The sequence below is a fragment of the Macaca fascicularis genome, chromosome X (genome assembly GCF_037993035.2).
Source record: "Macaca fascicularis isolate 582-1 chromosome X, T2T-MFA8v1.1".
Taxonomy (NCBI): domain Eukaryota; kingdom Metazoa; phylum Chordata; class Mammalia; order Primates; family Cercopithecidae; genus Macaca; species Macaca fascicularis.
In genome coordinates this window covers 22,951,532-22,968,544 of record NC_088395.1, presented here as the reverse complement: position 1 = coordinate 22,968,544, position 17,013 = coordinate 22,951,532, and the positions used below count along the sequence as shown (strand labels likewise).

Sequence of the window (17,013 nt, the reverse complement as noted above, 5' to 3'; positions counted from 1 at the left end):
TGGATTACGGAAGAAACAGTCATCAAAATTACCCAATTATTGTGTTAGATTTCTTTTATTTTGAGGAAAATGGGACTAAAAACAGAGAGAGTAGATAAAAATAATCAAGAGGGAAGTAAATGCTGAGATATGTAAGGAATAAGGCATGCCTACCTATTTTAAATGAATCCATCTTCAGAACTACATGAATTACCTACGAGGGTAAGGAAAACGTGTTTGCATATGATAAACATGTATAAAATATTCTTGAGAATTTGGGGAAAATGTGTCTAACAGTCTCTAATGACAGAATGCATATGCTACTAATGACTATAACATGAATTCTTGTTTGTTGAAATTACAAAATAGTTTGTTAACAAATTGTGATTGAACGCTTAGAAAAGAAAATGGTGATTACTAGGAGATAGCTTAGGTTCACCGAGGATACCTTATGCAAAACTAATCTTGTTTCACTTTTTATTTTGAATTTTAGATGGAAAGATAAAATTCCATAGGCATAATGTGTTTTGATTTAATTCATCAATGTCGCAGGATTATTTTATGGAATCTATAGAGGGAAAAATGGAGAAATGTAGACTGGATAATATTCAGTTAAATAGATTCGTAGTTTGTCAAACAATCTCAGCTTCTCCTCCCTACCCCATGAATAGTCTTTCCTTCAAAACAAATAAAATGTAGAATATCTCAGCCATTGGTCTTGTCCTACTCAACATTTTAATGATATATATAATGACATAGAAGGCATACTTATCAAATTTGCAGATGACATAAAGCTTGGGGCAATGGCTAATACATTGAGTAGCTGAATCTTAATTCAAAACAATCTTGACAGGCTGGAATGCTGGCCAAAGCTAACAAGATGAAATTTAATAGTTATAAATGTTAAATCCTGTATTTAGGTTCAGAAAAAAATCAAATGTACAAATGCTAGATTAGAGGATATTTTAAAATTGCCTAGGAGCCATTTCTATTTTAAAAATGTCAGTTTTTTCTGACTATAAATTCAATATGAACTGCCAACTTCCATTGATAAAAGGCCATTCATTGAGATAAAATTTATTACATTCCTACTATGTGCCAACACGTTAATTATCTTATTTAACTCTTAAAAAATCTCTCCAAGACAGTTCTATTTATCTCTACTTTATAGATAAGAAAACCAATTACGTTGTTCACCTGTATGCTGTTGGTAAATGTTAAGGCTTCAAATCAAACTAGATTCTCTTTTTTCCAGGTTCAGCACTCCAGTAGAGCTTTGCTACTCAAAATAATGCCCGTAGACCAGCATCTTACTAGAAATAGTTGAGTCTTGGGCTTCTCTCCAAACCAACTGAATCAGAATTTTCATTTTAAGAAAGGTTTGATGTCGCTGCCAGTCATTTTACAGAAGGGTTGAAATATATCTGAGAAGGAAGGGACAGGGATCCTAAGGGGAAGTGTCTGAATAGCAAAATTTGAGAAGCACTGCATTGTATCACACCTTCCTCAGATTACTACTGTAGAGAGAAGGTAGTACCACATCTGCCTCAGTTTACCACTGTAGAAACAAGGTAGTATTTCAGGAGGGTGGCTGGTTGACTAGTGGCTTGAGCAGGCCTCACAGGATGAAGTTATTTTGATCATGTCTGTCAGTAACCATATCTGCACTGGTTATATCACATTGGAAAACTCTGACTTGGTTCTTTATGCCAGATTTTAAGATGAAATATTAATAAACTGAGAGGTCCAAGACAGATAAAGAAGTGTTCAGATATGTTGAAAATAGGTCTAAGAAGAAGAATTGAAGAAATTATGAATGCATATCTTTGAGAAGAGTTGCAAATAAGGCAGGATAATTTTCTTCAAGTATTTGGAGGGATACCACTTGGAAAGGGGCTGTTTGATTGATTCGATTCATCTTTTCCATTTCTTTTTTCTCATTTATCAGATATTTGTGGAGAATCTAATGCATATCTATCATTGAAATATACACATCTTCAAAGTATACACATCTATCAAAGTATTACCTTTTATTTGTTTTGGGGGAAAGACTGCATGGTGTTGGAGAAGGAGATAATCATTAAGATTATTGTTGAGAATAAGAAAGACAAGGTGACTGTTCTCAAGGAGATAATAACCCAGGGGTTATATGGCACACAGCACATTATGTGTACAGGTAATATATGTGCAAATAAACACATGCCAATATTATTTCAGAAAATGGTAAGTGCTCTCCAGGTGATAGAGACTTGGAGGGAACTCATTTGGTTCTTGGAGTCAGGCGGTCAGGGAAGTCTTCTCTGAAATGACATTTGAGCTAAATCCTGAGTGACAGGATGGAATCAGCTATGTAAAGGACAGAGGGAGAGCATTCCAGATAGGAGGAAGAGTAAATGCAAAGGCTCTGGGGAAGAATTAAGCCTGGCATGGTCTAGGACAATCCTAAATGGGGCAATAAAAGGATGCAATGGCCAAATGTAGCCCTTCCTCCCAGGTTATCTGCAGATTGAATGTGTGTGATGATGGGTGTATTTTTCCTCTGTGCTATTCTCAGCTATGGCGGCAGGCTGAAACAGTAACTGATCGGTTACCATGGTTTCCAATGGAGGCAATGTAGCATGTAATTATTATATACAGCTATCATTACTAAATTCAGTATGGCATTTGATGTAATTCAATAAATAATTGGAGTCATAACTCTAGAAGGAGGGTGTGACTGCTTACGGGGTAACATTTTAAGGAAAATTACTTAAAATATTTTTTTCATACAGCTTGCCTATCGGGGCACTGATGAGTAAAATTTGGTAGTTGGTTCTAATTGCTTTTCTCATATCAGAAGAATAATTGGTAAAAAGAGGTTTCACGTCTGCCTTGATAGGTAAAGTAGTGTTGATTCAGGTACTAAATGAGGCAAAACCCTTCATTTGGTTTTTAGCATGGTATTTAGTGAATCTCATTTCTTTGGGTTTGTACATCTTTAACAATGAAATAAAAACACATGCTTTGTGAACATATAATAGAGAAGAGAGAGAGACTTTTAAACAATCTACCGTCTCCTCCTTCTCTACAGATTCCAGAGCAAGTTTCCCCAATTTGTCACTGAGCACTAACTAATTAAGGAGTTGTCACTTTCCTGGCCTTTCCTCAATGTTATGCACACTGCAGGATATAAATGCGGGTATGAGGGTAATCCTACGTTATATATTCAAGGGAACTGCCGAGTGTTTCCATTTGTATTGTTATCATTTGAAGATAAATAATTTCCATTTATTTTAATAAAAGGCAACCAGACATGTATCTGTGTTAGGCTGCTTCATGCCATTGATAACCCCCTCTCTTAATCAATTTTCCCAGTCACTTGCTTTCGGCATTACTGCGTGAGAAAGTGAACGTCTTAACTGAGTCAAAAATTTGCACCACCATATGGAAACAGAGAAAGACTACTGACAAATTGTTCTTAGTATTTTTATAAACTATGTATCCTTTTGCTAAATTTCGAGTTCCTCAGGAATAATCCTCTGGAATACTTGTAGGAATCTACTCATGGACACCCCTATATGATATCTTCGTTTCCTTGTTTTTCTCAAACATATGCATGGTATTATATGCTTTTTGTCATTCGAGATGATGTGTTATAGGAATAGAGAAGTGCCAGGAAGCGATGTTATACACAATTCCTTTTGTCAAGAGGTGTATGGTCTACTTGAGAGAAATGAGAAGCGTGCACAGTATAGGCATCAGTAGAAAGAACACACAGACGTTGTAGTATGTCTGAACTGGGTTTACCACCTTCTCCCATTTTGCTTGTGGTGCCAATTCACCTCCCTGAATTTCTGCTTTCTTATATATCAAACGGACATACTCAAAACTGGATAATAGGGTACATGCAAAGATTCAATCTGATAAAATATATGAAGTTGATAAATACTATACTTGGCACATAGTGAATGATCAGTAGAAATACAACAAAAAATAAGGATGAATGTCAAATATTTTACAGAGACATTGAGCGCTGTGCAGTTGGTAGGAAACATGATTGGAGTATTTGGGGAAGGCTTCGTGGATGAAGTAGGATTTAGACTTAGAATTGAAGGGTAGGCATGCTTTAGACATGTGGAAGCAAGGGGACTGTTTCAGGTGAAGGGAATGGCGTATGCAAATGTGTGGATAGCTTTACCATTCAATTTTCTGTTAATTTAACTTTCTTCAAAACTCAATTATGTTAGTATGGAACTGTGTTTTATTTTTTAAACTATGTTTTCAGTCCTCCAGAGTCATATTAAGTTGATATTTTGTTCATTATTTGAAGAATGAGTGAAGACAGTCTGTATTTTCCATCAAGAACTGGATGAAAATATCCTATGGCACTTCTCCAAAGACTGCTAAGAAAACAATACGTGAAAGTGGCAAATGGAGGCAAAATTTGGAAAGTGGGTTTTCCACAGCAGTCTTTCTTTGGCTCATTCTTCCGCTGTGTACCCCTTTCCCCACTCCCTCCAGTTATTCTTTTATCCAGTAGCTTCTTTTTGTGCCTTGACTGTATTCTCCCATCCTGAGCCTCAATGATGTCCGGAGATATACATATATATGTATATATATATGCCCTGTTTTAGGTGATAACTTTACTCCTTAAAGTATAGTGCTGGCAAGCAGTCTTCAATTTTCAGCCCCTTCAAAGATTGCCACAGTTGTGGAGGACAGTCTTGTCCGAGCAGTCTTTCCTGAGGTGGCTTACATTCATTGACTGTGTGATGTAGGACTGTAGAGGCAGGGCCATCTTTCCCCATCTCAGGACCATTTTGTGGGGGCCATTCTAGCTCCAGAGCTCCACTTGGGTTTGGCTGAGGCTGTCATTGGGCCTGCATTGTAGCTCAACATCTCCCTCTGCTTCCTGCTGTTTCCTTCTCCCCTTCCCGTAAGTGTTGCTCCCAAGGACACTTCTCAATAAATGTGCTGCGTTCTGGCCTTCATCTCAGAGGGTGTTTCCTAGGGAACCAAACTTGCAGCAAGGTGTTTTCCTTTAGGTTAAGTCAGTCTTCCAACCAATGTAATGTGGGACACTGGTGTGCAATAAATGAGATTAAGTCGTGTGGAGATATTCATTCTCTCAGCATTCATAATGGCTGGGCTAGCCTACAGTGATGGAAGCTCAGCTGGTCATCTGGAGCCACTAGATGCCTTGACGACTCATCCCAAGTGCTGTGCAAATAGTTATGCTATGCTATTTAAAGGTTGGGTGAAGGCACTGTGTTTTTAGGAATGCTCCAAAGACAGACACACTGTTATTCCTAGGAGATTTCAGGTTTTTTTTTTTTCTTTTCTGTTAGACACTATACCTTTAAGGTTGACACATTTATCAGTTAACAGTTGGAAACTTGAAAGGGAAAGCCTAGAATTCTGAGGCACTGAAGATAGGATAGTTAAGTTTTGATTAGGATATAAAAGAAGATGGGAATTCATATTGAATTTGGAAAAATGTTCCGTTGAGAGGGTTATACAAATTATTTACAAATAAATCAAAGTATCTAAATGTTCCCTTTTAGATTATTCTATTACTTTCTTTTTCTCTACCACCCACTCAGATTTCTTCATCTCCAAGAGCTGCACATAGTATTTTTCCTAATACATTATATTAATTTCACAGCAGCACTTTAAATAGGGGCATAGCTGCAGTTGTCATTGAACAGTGTATGAAATAACCTTGGAGTATTAATTGTTATTTATTCATATGGTGGCTTGGGTTTAATTGTATGTAGGCTTTGCCTAAACTTATAAAAGGTATTTGTATAATCCTTGTTAATAACTGTAATTCCAGAAGTTAAAAGTCATAAGAGTTTACATTTTGACAATGCTGTTCATACTAGTACCTGAAGTACTTTGTAAAAAATACATTCTAAAGGGCAAAACTGCTATTATTTGGGCTTAAAATATTTGCAGACTTTGGATAGAAGAAATTATTCCAAACGCACTTGGGGACAGAGAAGTGTTTCTCTTTCTTTACTTTAGCTTCCAACAACGTTGCTTCCTTCAAAACAGGAAAGAATTGAATGGCAGTGTGGGCCAGGTAGGGCTAATCTTACATATGTTTAAACTATTCTTGAAGTTCTTGCAATATTTTATTTTAAGCACGCAGTAGTGTGCTGGAACTAGTTCCCATCACCTTGTGAGAACTGACTGTAGCACATATATTTCCAACTCCATATCCAGTGACATTATATTGGTAACTTGAAATTAGCTATGGTGAGAGTATTTACACCACTGCAGAAGTTAACCATCAATTAGGGTATTCCCCTCTTCATCTCCAAGGAGGCTACTTTTTCAACATTTGCCGATATACCACTGCCATCGACTCATATCATTCCCAGTATAAATTACAGTTTTATATGAAATTTAAAAATACATAACGTAAAAAACTTAAAAGAATGGCCCTTCACATCCTTTCTAAAGTTCAAATGTATCCAGAACCTGGAATTTTGATGGAGGCTGAATGAATTCACAAGTTTTGGATAACTTAGGAAATCATGCATCTGATTCTATACCTCAGATCTAACATTTTCCAACATTAATGGCTCTTTGTGGGTGTTTTCTGTGGCCAGCTTTAAACTCACTCTAATAAATAAAACAAAGGATTTTCCTCAGGGGGCTGAAGTTACTTTTCTTTGTCTTTGGATTTGAAGGTATTGTACCTGAAATATATAGGAGTGATTTGATTGATTGCTCATGTATGATTAAGCTCACTTGAATTTTAGCGCAAATCATTTACTTAGCTTTAAGGATATGGGTTTAGAGTGGAGCTAGGAAGTGATGGTTATCTAGCAGTTGGGGTGGGGGCTGGAGGAGATCATGATCTCCCCCATTCAGATAGGTGGCAGAAGCCTGGAAATCCCGCTTCTGGCATATGCAGCCACTGTCTTTTCCTCCTCAGGATGTGTGAAGTCCAGCATTGTAATAAAAGATACATCTGAACACATTCAGCTTTGCAGGTGGTATAACTGCAGTTTTAACACAAAACATGAAACGTTCCCTGTATTTTTACTTTGAACTATTGTGCTTGGGAGTTCCATAGTCAGCGTATGTCCTCCACATTGCTCCTCACTGAGCCCCCAATAGTTACCTCGTTAGATATGATTACCTCCATATAGACAGTCCCAAAGTATTATAACAGTATATTTGATTGTAATATCTAAATATTTTATTACACAAAACAAATGGGAGCTTAGAGTAATAGAAATAAAATAAAATAATGATACACATTGAAGACTGTGAAATAATAGTTAAAGGGGGCAAAATCACAGGAAATGCCTCTCTTGGAGCCTAATTAACTAAATAGAAAACCTGGTTTATTTTTTACAACTAAAAAAATAAATAAGTAGAAAGCAGAAAAGGAAAATGAGACAAGCTTATGCCATAAAATTGAAAAGTGACCGAAAAAAAACAAAAATTCTGCATACTCTAGTGGAGCAGAAAATAACTCATCAAAGATAGAAATTGAATAAAACCCCCAGAATTCCCCTAAATATCACTCAATTTTTGGGAAAACATACCAAGGAGATAAATAAGCAATACTGGGAAAAACCAAGAAACATATCTTTCTGACTAATTGCTCTTTCACATTCAAGGGCAAAAGAACCACAATGCTTATTGTTTTCTGAGAAGTATGGCTGAGTTCAGAGAGCAAGCTGGGTGAACTGGGACTTGGTACAGGATTTCAGAAGAGAAAGCAGAGCTCAAATTTCCCAATAACTGTTTAAAAGAGTTCTAATGAAATGTTGACTACTCCTCCATTTCCATCAACTCAGGAAGGATTGAAAACACTCATATTGAAGCTCAGACAAGCAGGGAAAAAAAAAAAAAACGTGAAATAAGGTATGAATGGTGTCAAGGGGAATTCACTCAGAAATGTATCTGGACAAAAAGAAAGTATAAAATACATTAAGTATGAGAAAGATAACAAGAAGTAAAATAGAAGCCGTGATAATATAATGGAACAAAAATAAAAAAAAACAATCAGTAAAAGAAAGAGGGAAAAAAATGAGTGAAAAGAGCCAGGAAGAGCAAAACCAGAAGAACCTAATCTTGAATAAAATGCAAACTAGGATACAGAAGAAAGTGTTCCAAAATTGTTCATGCTACAGAAGAATGCACAAAGAATATTAATCAAGTTAAAGTAGAACTACAATGATAAGAAGATACAAAAGAGTAAGATGTGAAAGGAGATTGAACAATGAGTAAGCAAATTGAGAAGTAAGCACAAGTTATTAGCTTATACATAAATGGGAAATACACAGCTGAAAATAAAACTTCTGTACAAAATGTGGAGCAAGAAAAGATTTCGAGATATAGTAGAGGAAAATTTTTTAGAAACAAAGAAAAATAATCCCTTGAAACTTAAGGAAACATACTTCATAGCAGGAAAAATTACTTGCAATTAATGACACTGAGACATATTTTGATTCATTCATTGTGCTTAAGAATAAAGAAATAATTTTTAAGTAATCACAGGTCTTCAGATATCCAGGGGGAAAAGTTAATTGATTCACAAGGAGAAAAAAAAATCAGGGTAGTCACTATTGTTCATGAAGTAGTGAATTTCCTCATCCAAATAAAAAGATTGATATAGTTACTTTTAATTTCAAGATTTAAAACATTGTCTAGGGAAAGTAAATGGCATACCTGCAGTTATAGATCAATAGCAGAGTTTATACTAGAACCCAGATGTTCTGATTTGTGGTCAAGCATTTTGAATATCAAATATGTAGCTTCTTTCACTCACATGCAATGTGCCATAAAACTTTTCTTTTTTCTGTATCTTAATTTGCTATTGGTTAGCTTGGCCCTTCTCATTCAGGAAAGCCATTATAGGCATTAAAATTAGATATACAGTGAAATATCATGATTTTCTGGAAAGATGGTATCTTCCTAGACACTATGAGTTTATAATTGTTACTAGGTAAGAGTAGTTCAGAGTAGAGGCCAGAGAAAGGCAAGTGCAGTTCAGTATCAGGGGCATGGACTGTAGAATTTGACCTAGTAGAAAGCCCGTGATCAACCTTCTAAGGGACTCAGGAGAAGAAAACTATGGAAACAGTGTTTAAATTCACTGGAGAAAAGTTATCTTATGGAAAAGGCAGCATTTATTTTTTATTAATCTCTCTAGGCTCTGTTCAGATAATGATCCAATTATATCAGTCACCTTGGATAGAGAACATAAGAGCATAACACTACAGAGCAGCCTGAAATTACAGTTACTGGTAGCCCAGTCTTGCCCCCCCAGACCCCATTTATGCACTGACATTAGATCATCTTTGTTATTTGTAAGTTGCTGTAATGCTTTTTGTTGTGAGAATTTTACATTTGAAATGAAGAAAAAAAAGAAAGCACTAACCTTTACTAACCTACCATGAGCTGTGTTTTAAGAATTGCCTTTTGGAATAAAGTATACATTCTCTATTCATGCTCTGTTTTTTTCTTTCTATGTGACTGAGGGGGAAAAAAAAAACCTTCATAAAGCAAAGACAGTGTCCTTTAGGAATTACCATCATGACCTTCTGTGTGAAATATATATAGGCTTTGTAACAGCCTATGGATCTATTAAATTTCTTTGCTGATAGCAGCAGTATTTAAAAAATACTTCAATTGCAATATTCCTTTCTTGCTACAGCTCAAGACTGAAGAAGCTGAAGTCATCGTGCAAAATGGCTGTCACACACAGGTCACATGATAAGGAGCTCAAATCCAGCTACTAACTAATTGGAATGTCTGTTTAACCCAAAAGACAGGCAGATTCCTTCCAAAGTCTATCTCTAAGTTTGTGATGGTGCGAGCATGTTCCTGTATACGAGGAAAGAAAAGCATTTGCCACTAAGAGGACAGATTAAGTTTTAGGTATTAGAATAGCTTTTATAAGGTCTAGTAATATTATTTTTCCCTGCTTAGCTGAAATGTTGTTGGTTATCATACTTTTGAATGTAAATTATATTCTAGTTAAAAGTATCACTATTTTTTTCAGTAGGAGCTGGAACAGATGAAATTACACTTTACTATAGTTGAATATTTCTGTAAGACATGTAAAAAAAATTTTTTGTGTAGCTACAACTACACATATGAATTAAATATGAGTCTTAATAAGATGTTACATCTGTCTAGTTAAGTAAAAGTAAAAATTATGAATTACTACTTAAAATGAATCAATAGCTTTAGAATTTGAAAAACTAATAACCCAACATTAATCATTTATTCATTTAATCAATCAATTATTCACCAAAAATTGTATTAAGCACCTACTATGTGCGAGGCTAGAATTGTACTAGTAAAAAAGACAATCCATGATCTCACAGGCTTTCCAGTCTAACTCATTAAAAAGTAAGTCCTAAACAAATAGCCAAATAATGTAAAATTTCTGGGGATCTCTGGTACTGGATAAGAGTAAACAACTTCGCGCTGTGTCTCCCAGTGAATATGGCTGTAAAAGTTGGAATGAATGCATGGAGCAGGTATTTGAGGGGTCTGAAATATAAACAGTAGCAGGCAAAAGGGGAAAGAAGACAAGAATTAAAAGTAGCACTGAACTGGCAGTGAGTTTATCCCATTTTTCCTTCAGTATCTGCCCACATGAAGACAATGCAACCTGGAACCTGGAAGCAGGCTTGGGGTAAAGAGAGAGAGCTCCAGAAGAAGGACCTCTATTTCTGGCTCTAGAAGCAGGAAAATGGTCTTCTAATGCTCAGAGTTGGGAAATTTCCTACTTTTTTTTTTTTCCTTTTCTCTTTTCTCTCACATCTCAGCCCAAGCAATCCAATGACAGCAGGGGAGGTAGACGTAATAGAGAAAAAAACCTAGAGTCGCCTAAAACATTGAGAGAGGAGAACCTTTCTCTGTGATGGGAGAAGCTGAGATGATCCCAAGAAGGTGGGGCAAACTCCTATTGAGATTTTTCTTTCTCTGTCTTCTGGTCACTTGTCCCAAAACACAGCACAGGTGGCAGGAAATGTGCACCAAGATAACGTAAATAAAGCTTCAGATTTCTGGCTAGAGGATCACAAACAAGAGCCCCAGGGAACCAGAATGTCCTGGGGAGATGGTGGAGAGGGAAGAGTTTGGGAAAATAAACCTCTTATCAAACTCACCCATGGCTGTGCATGCACACATAGGACCCATACAGCTGAATAGACCACTGCCTAGCTCACAGACTGGCCACTTGGTGGTGCACATGAGGGACAGATCCGATCAGCACTGAAAAGGCTTTGAAATTGGAACTGACATTGAAAGCACAACCTACAGAAGGCTGGCAAGAACTTGTGGCCTCAACCTAACTGGGTCAGTTACCTGCTAAAACAGTAATATCAACATTCTCCATGTGATTTAAACAAGATCCAGAAGCCCATAATATGATACTCAAAATGTCCAAGATGTAACGCAAAATTACTCAATATACTAGGATCGTTTTATGTGCATGAGAAAACACAATCAACAGATACCAACAGTGACATTATGTAATTGTTGGAATGTTCTGACAAAGACGTTAAAGCAGCTATTGTGAACATGCTTCAGATAAGTAAGGATGAACGCTGTTGAAAAAATGGAAAGAAAACCTCAGCAAAGAAGTAGAAAATACAAAGAAGAACCAAGTGGATACTTTTAGAATTGAAATATAGAATAACCAAAGTTAAAGAAAAGAAAAACTCACCAGAAGAATTTAACAGCAGAATGAAGGCGAGAGAGAAAAGGAATCAGTGAATTTGAAAATAGGTCAGAAGATACATCAGTAAAAATTATCCAATTTAAACATTTGAGTAAAAAAGACTTTTAAAGAATGAAAAGAGCCTCAGGGACCTGTGGGATAATAATAATAAGTCTAACATTTGGGTCATTGGAATTCAAGAAAGGAGAAAGAGTAATATGCAGAAAAAATATTTGAGGAAGCAATGAACAGAAACTTCCCAGATTTGGTGAAAGACAAACCTACCATAGATTCAATGCTATAGATTTAAGAAGTTAAGTACATCCCAAATAGGATAAACGCAAAAAAAAAAAAAAAAAAAAAAAAAAAAAAGAAAAAAGAAAAATGCATACCCATACACATCATAATGAAACTGCTGGAAAATAAAGTCAAATAAAGAATCTTGAAATAAATCAGGGAAAAATGGCACATTACTTTTTTTTTTTTTTTTGATGGAGTCTCGTTCTGATGCCCAGGCTGGAGTGCAGTGGCACGATCTCGGCTCACAGCAGCCTCCACCTCCTAGGCTCAAGAGATCCTCCTGCCTCAGCCTCCTGAGTAGCTGGGATTACAGGCATGTGCCACCAGGCCTGGCTAAATTTTTGGATTTTTAGTAGAGACCAGGTTTCGCCATGTTGGCCAGGCTGGTCTCAAACTCCTGCCCTCAGGTAATCCGCCCATCTAGGCCTCCCAAAGTGCTGGGATTACAGGTGTGAGCCACCGCGCCTGGCCAGGCACATTACTTTTTAGAGAATAATGATTCAGACAAGAGCTGATTTCTCATTAGAAAGCATGTATGGCAAAAGGAATTGGAACAACATTTTCAAAGTTGTGAAAGAAGATAATTGTCAACCCAGAATTCTACATCAAGCAAAAATAATCCTTCAGAAATAATGACAATCTCAGATGAAGAATAAAGAGAATTTTTTTTTGCCAGCAGAACTACCTCTGGAAGAATTGCTAAGGGAAGATATTCAGAAAGAAGGAAAATAGTACCAGAAAGAAAGTTGCAACATTAGGAGCAAAAAGAAAGAGAAATTGCAAATATCCAAGTAAGCATCATTGACTCTCATTATTTTATTTCATTATTTAAAATACTTTTGATAAATGAAAGCAAAAATTATAATGCTTGATGGGTTTTTAATATTGGTCAGTGTTATACATAAGAGAGTTATAACATAAAGGAAACAGAGCAAAGGGACATATATGGTGAAAAGTTTTCTACAGACCACTTGTAGTGGTAAAATATTGATTCTATGTAGATAATAAGTTTAGTATAAATGTTATAATTCGTATAGCAATCACTCAAAAATTATATAAGAATATACAGGTCGGGCACGGTGGCTCACGCTTGTAATCCCAGCACTTTGGGAAGCCGAGGCAGGTGGGTCACACCGCTGCTCTCCAGCCTGGGCAACAAGGCAAGACTCCAGCAAAAACAAAAACAAAAACAAAAAACAAAAACAACAACAAAAAAGAATATGCAGTAAAAAATAGAGAAATTAAAATGGAACACTAAAAAGTTAAAACAACGTAAAAGAAGACAGAAAAGAAGGAGCGGAGGAATAAAAAAAAAGAAGGAAAAAATTGAAAACAAACTACAGTTACACTTGGAGACTTCAATAATCTTCTCTCAATAATTGATAGAACTCAGACCGAAAATCAACAAAGTTATGGGAGAATATGAAACATCATAAATTAACAGTGTATAATTGACATTTATAGAGCACTCCTCCAATCAACAGGAGAATGAACGTTCTTCCCAAATGTACATGGATCATTTATCAAGATAGAATGTATCATAGGACATAAAACAAAACTTAACAAATTTTAAGACTGAAATCATAAAAGGTATGTCAATTTATTCTCTAACAATAAAAGAATTAAGTTAGACATAAATAACAGAAAGGTAAGAGTAAAAGTCTCCAATCATTTGGAATTTAAACAGCATACTCCTAAGTACTTCATGAGTCAAAGAGGAAGTCTCAACAGAAGTTAGAAAATATTTTGAACTAAACAAAAATGAAGATGCAACTGATCTAATTTGTGGGATTCAGGTAAGTAGGACTTAGAGGGAAATTTGCAGCATTAAATGCTTATATTAGAGAAGAGGGAAGTTCCAAAAATCAGTAACCTAAGCTTCCAACTTATGAAACTAGGAAAGGAAGAGCAAAATAAACCCAAAACAACTAGATGGAAAGAAGAACAAAGATAAGAGGAAGAATAAATAAAATTGAAAGCAAAAAGTAAAGAAAATTAATGAAATACTTGATATTGTGAAAAGATGACTAAAATTGATTAAAAACTACAGTAAGACTTAATAAGAAATAAAGACATATATCACCAATATCCAGGAATGAAAGAAGAGATTTTGCGGCCCACTCTACATACATTAAAGCGGTAATAAGGGAAAACTATGAATAATTATACAAACATAATTTACATGAAATGGAGAATTTCTCAAAACTTACAAGTTGCATATTAATGTTTGCTGAAGATGAAATAAATAACCTGATAGTCCCATAATCATTAAAGAGATTGAATTCATAGTTAAATTTTTCCAAAAAGGAAATCAACGGGCCAAGATAGTTTCACTGGTAAACTTTACCAAACATTTAAGGAAGAAATAGCACCAGTTGTATACATTGTCTCAGAAAATTGCAGAGAAGAGAATACTTCCTTCTAAAATAGATTTTATGAGGCTAGCATTACCTTAATATTAAAACCATACAAAGACAGTACAAGTGAAAAAATAAAAGTACGTATTAATACCCCCATGACCAGAGATCCAACAATCCTTGAAAAAATATTAACAAATAAAATCCAGCAATGTATAAAGGGAATAATACACCACCACCAAAAGGACTGTGTCTCAGGAATTCAAGACTTAACATTTGAAAATTAATCAATGAATTCCATCATATTAACAACATAAAAATCTAAAAAGCACAGCTATATCAATTGACATAGAAAAAGCATTTGACAAAATTCAACATCCATTCATGAGAATAACACTCAGCAAACTAGAAATAGAAGGGAGTGTACTCAATCTGATAGACATCAGGAATAAGACAAATATGTCCACTCTCCCCACTCCTATTCCATATTATACTGGAAATACTGGATAGTGTATAGGGAAATAAAAAGAAATAAAAGGTATAGAAATCTAAAAGGAAGAAATACAACTGTCTCTATTCCAAAATGACATCTCTGTTTATGGAGAATAGCCCAGGGAATCTATAAAAACTTCCTAGAACTAATACATGAGCTTGATGAGGTCATAGGCTACTATATCAAAACACCAAAAAGTCAATCATATTTTTATGTCCTACTTAGCAATAAGTAATTGGAAACCAAAATTTGTGAAAAATATCATTTTTAATAGCTCCAGAAATGAAATATGTATGTATAAATCTAACCAATCATTTAAAACATATGTATGCTGAAAACAAAATACTGATCAATGAAATCAAAGAAGATCTAAATAAATGAAGAGACTCTGTGTTCATGGAGTTGAAGAGTCAACTTAGTAAAGACCTCAACTTTCCCCAAGTTGATCTATATATTTAACACAATTTCAATCAAAATCTTAGCAGGAATTTTTGTAGATATATTAGTTTTTTACTGCTGTATATCCAATTACCCCATGTTAATGTTGTGACTTAAAACATATGCATTTATTATCTCACAATTTCTGTGAGTCATGAATCTGGACATGGATTCCTATTATACATTTCTGACAGGCTGCAATCGAGATGCAGGATGGGCTAATCTTAACTCTTGACTGGAAAAGGATCCACTCCCAAGCTCATGTACTTATTAACAAGATTCAGTTATACGTGGGCTATTTGACTGAGGGCCTCAATTCCTATAAGGTTGTTGCCTAGAGGCCTTTCTCATTTTTCTAACATGTGGGACTCTCCAACATGCCAATTTGTGTCATCAAAGCTAGCAAGAGAGAGAGTCTGTTGTCAAGACAGCAGACACATTCTTTTTAAACTTAATAATGGAAGTGACATTCCCTCAACATTGCTGAATTCTGTTCTGAGAAGCAAGTTACTTGGCGAGAAATTACAGAATGCTGTGAACACCAGGAGGTAGGAACACTGAGGGGCATCCTAGAGGCTGCCAATCAGAGTAGATATAGACAGACGGATTTTAAAATTTGTATGGAAAGGCAAAGTAACTATAATATCTAAAATAAATCTGAAGGAAATGTATAAAGTTGAAGCAGACATACTACCCATTTTTAAGACATGTGAAGAAACTACAGTAATCAAGGCAATGTCATTTAGGCTCAAAAACAGATAAGTAGATCAGTGCAATAGAATAGAGAGTCCAGAAATGGACCCATACAAATATGGCCAATAGATTTTTGACAAAGGTGCAAAAATAGTTCAACGAAGAAAACATCCTTTTTAACAAATGGTATTGAAACTATTGGACATCCATATGCAAAAAATATATACTTTGAAATAAATCTCACATCTACTAAAATTAACTTAAAATGGTGCATAGACTGTCAGGCCTGGTGCCTCACGCCTGTAATCCCAGCACTTTGCTAGGCCAAGGTGGGCGAATCACCTGAGGTTGGGAGTTCGAGACCAGCCTGACCAACATGGAGAAACCCTGTCTCTACTAAATACAACATTAGCCAGAAGTGGTGGTGCATGCCTGTAATCCTAGCTACTTGGGAGGCTGAGTCAGGAGAATTACTTGAACCCAGGAGGTGGAGGTTGTGATGAGCTGAGATCACATCACTGCACTCCACCCTGGTGGGGAACAAGAACGAAACTCCATCTCAAAAAAAAAAACAAAACAAAAAAAAAAACAAAAAAAAAAACCAAAAAAAACAAATGAAAAAAACCCAAAAAAACAAATAAAAAACCCCCATAGACTTAAATGTAAAATGGAAAATTACAAAACTTTTAGAAGAAAATAAAGGAGAAAAATTTTCATAACCTGGGATTAGGCAAAGAGTTAATAGACAAAACACCAGAAGTATGAACAATTAAAAATAAACATTAACAGAGTGGACTTCATCAGAATTAAAGACTGTTGCTCTGTGAAAGACATTGTTAAGAGAATGAAAGGGCAAGCTAAAGTCTGGAAGAAAATATTTACAAATCGCATATCTAACAAATTATTTCTATTCAGAATAATTAAATAATTATAATAACTCAACATTAAGAAAACAAACAATTTTAAAATTTGTAAAACTCTTAGAAGGCAAGCCCAGTGAGGTTGCAAGATATAAGATCAACATGCAAAAATTAATCATATTTCTGTATGCTAGAAACAAACATATGGAAGAA

The 17,013-nt window shown here is 35.4% G+C and overlaps 1 long non-coding RNA gene across 1 annotated transcript in view; it reads left to right on the top strand.

The window, feature by feature from the left end:
* The window catches only part of LOC107128471 (uncharacterized), a 78,983-nt gene extending 62,360 nt beyond the window's left edge, over positions 1 to 16,623 (top strand). Inside the window, exon 3 of the long non-coding RNA XR_010584373.2 lies at positions 9,641 to 16,623. This is a non-coding gene — a long non-coding RNA (uncharacterized lncRNA). The remainder of the gene's footprint in view (positions 1 to 9,640) is intronic.
* The last annotated feature ends 390 nt before the right edge of the window (positions 16,624 to 17,013 follow it).